Genomic DNA, 6,000 nt, shown 5'->3' on the forward strand with positions numbered 1-6,000 from the left:
AAACTGCAGAGATAAGGTTGGTGAGAAGGGCATAATTGGTAGCTCAAGGATTCAAAAGGAAAAAAAAAAAAAACATGGAAAAAACATGGAAAAGTCCTAAGAAGAAAAAAAGAGCTAAGATGGCAGCTCTGCAGCACCAAGGTGTGGTGTTTGTGAGATCCCCAGGATGAGGTGAGATGAGAATTTGACTCCATGTTTTCAGAAGGCTGATTTATTATTTTATGATATTATATTATATTGTATTAAAGAATGCTATACTAAAACAGTACTAAAGAAAGAGAAAGGATACATCAGAAGGCCTAGCAAGAGTGAATAATAAAAACCTGTGACTGACTCAGAGAGTCTGACACAGCTGGCCATGATTGGCCATGTAGAAAAGAAACAATTCACATGTTTGGACAAACAATCTCCAGACCACATTCCAGAGCAGCAAAACATGGAGAAGCTGAGGCTTCTCATCTTCCCAGGAGAAGAAATCCTGGCAAAGGGATTTTTCAGAAAATATCATGGTGACACCAGGTTCACCCTGTCCCAAGGACAAACAGAGAAAAGCCTCCTCACATGATGTTCCTGGCTGGCAAATATTTGAAGCAGTCATCTGGACTCATCTCTGGAGCAGTGAACTTCTCAAGGGTTGGATTGGTAGCTCATTATTCCTAGCAATTGTTTTTTGTATTGGGCAGTAATGAACTGGTTTGTACTTTTACCTGGAGTGTCCCCTGCTTCCTGAATCTCTTTGTGCCTCTTAGAAGTTGCCTGAAGTGACCCAGGGTGTGAGTGTTATGTACACAATAATTTCACTGCAGAGCAAACTGTATCAAATAATGCCTTTGCTTTATCTAAGCTGATTATCTCATGCCTCATCTTTTTTTCTCCTTTTTAATTCCTATTTCTCCTCCAAGTTGAGGCCAGGTTATTAAAAATAATCTCAGACCTTTTGTGCTTTTGAAGCTCAGTGCAGCATCCCTGGCTTCTGCAGCTGCACTACCTCTTTGTAATCCAGGCCTGATTTTTGAGATGTGGCTTCATTTCCAAAGCATTGGTGAATGCAGGGAAAGTACAAGAGGGACAGATGCTGTATTTGAAACTTTTCTAGCAGTATCAGAGCTGAGAAATTGTTTTATAAGCAGTTACATGAAATATTTTTGTAGGTACAGGAACTTGCATCAGGACAAAGGCTGCCCAATGCAGGCAGTGTCAGAAGATACACTATGAAAGACTGGGTGAAACCTGAGACATTTTATTTAACAGTAAAATGTTGAAGGCTTAAACAGAAGAGTGAAGTATTTTGCTCCTTGATGTGGAGCAGCTCTAACCTTCTAGTTGTGGTAGTGTTGGCTATATAGTGTATGGAGTATAAAGTGCATTTCCACCTCCAACACTGCCACACAAACCAGGTTTCCAACAATTTTCCAAAGTCAAATCTTGCCTGAGGTTTCTGTGTCTGTAACAGAGACTTCATCAGGCCAGCACTCACTACTGTGTCTGGATTGCTGATCTGAAGGTACTTCATTGCCAAAATCTTCCACTGAAGGCAACTGGCTATGGAAGCTCCCTGAAGGTGTGATACACAATATATGATATTAACCTAAACAAATTATAAGGCCTCTGAAGCTAAAGGATGCTTATAAGTGAGCAATCATATAATTTCTCATGGGTGGAAAAAGCCCTAACTAAATACCAGCTTGTCTGAATTTAGAATTTAAGAGAAATTTTTTTTTTGTAACAAACCTATTTTGCTGAAGGTCTGAAGGAAAACTGGGAGATACAGGCACAGCAGGCTGCCAGAGAGTATTTTGTCCCAGAAGGTTATCCAAGACAGGACTAAATCCTTTCCAGACACAGACTCAATCAAAGAAAAGGGTTACATGTTGTAGCCTGAAAAAGCTGATTGCAAACACTAGAAGTTGCACATCCATTGCCAAAATTAAATATATTCTTCCTATTCACACGGTTCTCTGGAAATTAGTTCTCTTTCTCATTTGTAGGTCCTATATTTGCTTCTTATTAGTGAGGTCAGAGAGTGAGAATATGACTCCTCATAGATTTTGATCTGTTGTTTTCTAGCTGCATTTAGGTGCCAATTAACCTAAACATTTGCAACTGTCTAGATCAGATATCATTACCTGCAACTCAATGGCTGTTCTTATAGCTGGACACAGCACAATTATATTATTGCCTTTGCTAAATTGTGCCTCAATTTCTTGCATGTTTCTATGTCCAGAACTCTTTCTCATGTACGAATTCCCATTCAAATTCTGCTTATTTTGATGGTATCATAGTTTGTCCATACAGAAAATATTATTTATATATAAATTTTATTATATAGAGATATGTGTATATATACACCTATATAAATATCTATAATATTTAGGTTATATATACAACTATACAGCTATATCTTCCATATAAATATAGATATGCTACTTCATCCACTCTGCTTTAACTCTACTATTCAGCTTCTGCTGTGTTAATTTTCCTTAACTTTGAGTGTAATCTTTGAATTTCCAACTCTACAGAAAAACTCTGAACATTTTTGAAGGGAGATAAATTAGATTTGTTGTAGGGAAGGAGGGTTTTGCAATCTATTTGTGCTGAGGTATGTTCCAGCAGAGGTTAAACTGGGCTATCATGTGAGGAGGCAGAAAGCTGGCTTGTACCTTTAGGGACAGCTGGTGAATTCTGGCATGCCTGCTCGTGCACTATTAGCACTATTTAAATATATAATGACATTAGATCCTGCTGCCCCTCTTTTAACCTTATCTTTGTTAAATGCTGCTTCAGAGAAGATCCTTTCCTCCCCCCAGTGTTATACATCAAATTTATTAAGATCTGAAGAAATACAGGAGAAAACACCTGGAGAGAGAAGTGAGGGAGGAAATAGAGATTAGTGGTAAGGTAATAAGGAAAAAGAGATCAAAAAAAAAAAAAGAAATTAAAGGATGGGAAGGATATCAAAGACATAAAGAATTGTATTGTCAGTTGTCATGTTGCCTATAAGGTGTGCTCAGAAACTGCCAAGCAATAGTTGCAAGTAGGATGTAATGTGGCAGTGTTAGAACAGCATTAGAACTTGGAGAAGTGGAAAATATCCTGTGTTTCCCTGTATTTATGGAATTAGGTTGATGCAGACCTTTTACTGCCATTCTTTGCTATAATTGATGCCATTTTAATTGTCATTACCTTGGGATATTTAAATCCCATCATCATTTTACTCCATTAGTACTGCTTACCAATACAAAGGATTTTTACAGCCTTCTTTGTAGCTCATCTGCTGCAACTCAAAGCACACCAAATTTCAAAGGCGTATTGAAATTTGGACTTTTTGAGGTAGTCTGTGGCAATAATTGCCCAACCCAAAGTGATGCTCTCCATGGATGAGCAGCTGGTTTCAACTTCTGTTCCTTGCCAGATGGAGATTAATCAACTGGGGGAAGCTTGGGGGAGCACATGTTCCTCCTGACAGACCCTGGCAGTCCTGGGGCAGCAGGACTGGCTGGGGAGAGGCCCTGATCTGGGTGCCCAGAGCTCAGAGGCTTGCAGGAGCCTGTGGCTCAAGTACAGGACCCCCCCCCAGGAGCTCAGGATTCACAGGCAGGGCTTCCATCAGTGCTGTGCCCTCCAGCTATCCTGGCATGGCAGCCATGGCCTCTGTCCTCACAGGCTCAAAGCAAATGGACTTGCTGCTTTAAAAACATCTATGAGCTCTCAAGTGCTGCAAGGCCCTTCTGAGGCCTTGTTTTATTAAGATCAATTGTGTGATATGTTGCAATTTAAAAGCACTATGTTCTTTGACAAAAGGGTTTTCTTTCCCCACAGCGCTGAAGCAGCTCCTACTTGCAACGAGGAAAAAGTGGAATTTTAGCTGCTTCTGAGGGACAGAATAAGGCTAATGAAATCATGTCAGGAAAGAAAAACACACCAGCAATATAAAATAGGTTCTTGTTTCTTTAGCATTTATTTTGGAATGACCAAGTAATTCTGGCTATAGAACTAAGGTGACAAAGGAGATGCGTGAGCTGTTTGTGGACTCATAGCACGTGTATAAAATTTTCAGAAAAATACTCTCTTAAGCTTCTATATTGTCAGAAAGTGAAAGGGATATATCCAGGTAGGAGAGAGGAAATTTCTATCCACTGTGAAAACTCTGTTATAAATACACCCTAAACTTGCTAACCTGAAAGAACCACATCACATAAATGGAAATAAACCTTGCATACAGAAATACACTTTTTTTTTTATGCTGCCCACAGCATTTAATATAATTACTTACTCAGAGAAGCAAACTGTAGATTGCAAGTGCAAATAGCTGTGTATATTTTCTCAAGCCCATATTGTTTTTGGCAATGTAAAGTATTAGGAATTTAGAATGAATGAAATATGTACATGGTACTAACTTGGGAATTGTTTCCATTTAAATTATCATATGAAAACCAGCTGAGAGAGGAGTGAAATTTTGGAATTCATTATTTTAAATTTTGTTAGGTGTATACTCCTGGATACACTGCTGCATCATTTTATACAGGTAGGAAAGAGAGAAAATATTATATATGTGTGTGTGTATTGTTTGATAGAGGAAAGTACCCTGTGTAGTCAAGAACTGTGAAGAGGCAGGGACACAAGAATTGGTTTTGTTGCTAGAAATGATGTCTTGAACTTCAGATACAGGGCTGGAATTCCAAACCTTTACAAACCTTTCTGAGTATCTGTACCAAGAGGCCTTGTCTAGATTATCTCTGCTTTACAGAAATCTTTTCATTTCTGCTGTGCTTTTGTTTGGAAAAAAAAAAAAAAAATCTCAACTAAACACCAAACCCAGAATCAAGGAAAGCTTCACAGTTTGACTCAGGCCCTGAAGGATTTTGTAAGAGACATGACTGCAGTATTTTGCTGGGAAAGATATATAGGGGTAGGGGTTTACAAAGACCCAGCTGTCTCTGCCTGGGAGTTTGTTTCCCCTGTAAGAATTTTGGCAGTCTGTGTGCTAAGCAGCCACATGCTGCCATCTACTGACAACAGGCCTCTTCAGCAGTGTCTCAGAACTCCATAACTTCTTTAAATTCATACACTGCAGGAGAAAACCCAGTCATTGAAATACAAAGTCCAGCAAAACAAAACAAAACAAATTGTTTGGAGTAAAAAAAAACTACAGTGAAAGCGGGTGAAACAAGTGCTATAAATCACAACTCCTGTATATGCAGGATGTAAAAGTTATAGTTCACATGGGAATAAAAATATGGGTGAGAAGAAACAAATTCTTTATGAGTGAGTTTCATGTCTTTCCCAACACACTGAAAACAAGAGAAATATTCTGCATTTCCCTAAAGGAAGATACTTGAGATTGAGATGGTTCTACAATTGTTCAAAGGGGATGGTTGTGAGAATGTGTGCAGTCAACAGGACTTAGTGTGGAAGAGATTCAGTGGGAAAAATGACATTTGTAATCCCCTCTGAACGATTTTAACTTCTCATACTTGGATGAGTAATGTGTCTTCCCACTTTTAACTCTCTCTTGGGAGCAGATCTGCAAGGAATGAGGGCTTGCAAATATGATATGCAGTCAACACATCATCTGGGGAGAACATGAAAGCAGCAAGCACTCTTCAGTGCTTTTAATGAATTGTTCTGAAAACTGGTTTGTAATGCATGACCTGTTTTGGTTTCCCAGGCTGCTGTACAAGATGCTAAGGCAGGGAGTGGGAGGGAAGATGCTGTGTTTCTATGAGAGTTTCCTGCTATTTTTTCCTAAATATTTTGTATGTGAATGAAAAAATACATGCAGCTCTTCCTTCATTTCAATGAAAAATGAACCTATATAAAAATCCTGACAAGTGGATGTTGACCAGAAAGTAAAATCATCCTGTTTATGATCACTCCTGCCATCTGCCACTGGACAGCTGATGTAATTGCATTTGCAGAAGAGGAATCCCTCTCCAAACTGGTGAATGTGAAACAAGCATTTTCCTGAAACAGCCTAAAATCTCTGTGTTTAGTTGAAAA

This window comes from Agelaius tricolor, unplaced genomic scaffold (assembly GCF_023055355.1).
Source record: "Agelaius tricolor isolate 1412-34295 unplaced genomic scaffold, bAgeTri1.0.p SCAF_10, whole genome shotgun sequence".
Taxonomy (NCBI): Eukaryota; Metazoa; Chordata; class Aves; order Passeriformes; family Icteridae; genus Agelaius; species Agelaius tricolor.